The following is a 1,041-nucleotide window of genomic DNA, read 5'->3' as shown; positions in this document are numbered from 1 at the left end:
ACGGTGTAGTTAGGCAATGAATGAAAAACTTGGGTCGCAGGTTCCTCAACAGTGCATTACAAGACATCTATCAATATGTGTGTATAGCTCCACCATTAAACTGTCATTCTGCACATTTCTTATACTATCTACATACATCATATAAGAGTATAATACATATGTATAATATCAGTTTAATAATAAACAAATAATAAACAAATAAATGCTTAAACATAGTTAACATTGCAGGAAAGCAATATATTAGACGTTAAGTACTTTGTCAGGCTTAATATTTATCTGTAGATACAGATGTCACTGTGTGTGCTGTGTGCTCTGCAAGTGTGACCATTAAAGAGGGTTTCATCCCTCCATATTCTTGTTCTATACCCCCAATTGTTTTTAGCCTTTATTTAACCAGGTGAATTTGCGTGTTGGCACCACGCAAACATAATTTTTATTTTTCGTCAGAATGTATTATGGTGCATTATTTACCAATGTTTGTTCAACCTGATCTCATCAGAATGCGTGACTCCTCCACGACTCCTTAACACCGCATTGCGTGGTGGAGTCACGGAATCTTTTATATTTGCACCACGGTCGGCACCACGCAAACAACCCCAATGTAAAGTGAATGAGGCTCCTTTGTCGTGGTGCACACACGCATTTCTAAACGTCCTGCAGTGAGCTTTTTATTCTATAAAACGTTTTAAAAATCGACTTTATAGCTTGTAGTAACTCACGGGAGGCTTCTTTTATTTTACTTGTATTCATAATAATTTTAATTTTTCGTCAGAATTTATTATGGTGCATTATTTACCAATGTTTGTTCTCAAAAAACGGTGCATTTTTATTAGATTAGTTATTTTTTAAGGAAGGCCAGAGCTTCAGCTGTGTCAAATAGATTGTTCCCTTTAGTTTAAGTTATTTAAAAGACAATTACATTCATATTTGATCATTAATAGTAATAATAATCATTTTTTTTAAAACAAAGATAAACCAGAAGAAGATGCCGTCGTTACCACGGCAACGTTATGTCACGCTTGACGGCAGTGACGTAGCCAC

The sequence above is a fragment of the Notothenia rossii genome, assembly GCF_949606895.1.
Source record: "Notothenia rossii genome assembly, chromosome: 8".
Taxonomy (NCBI): Eukaryota; Metazoa; Chordata; class Actinopteri; order Perciformes; family Nototheniidae; genus Notothenia; species Notothenia rossii.
Note: the sequence above shows the minus strand (reverse complement) of the source record.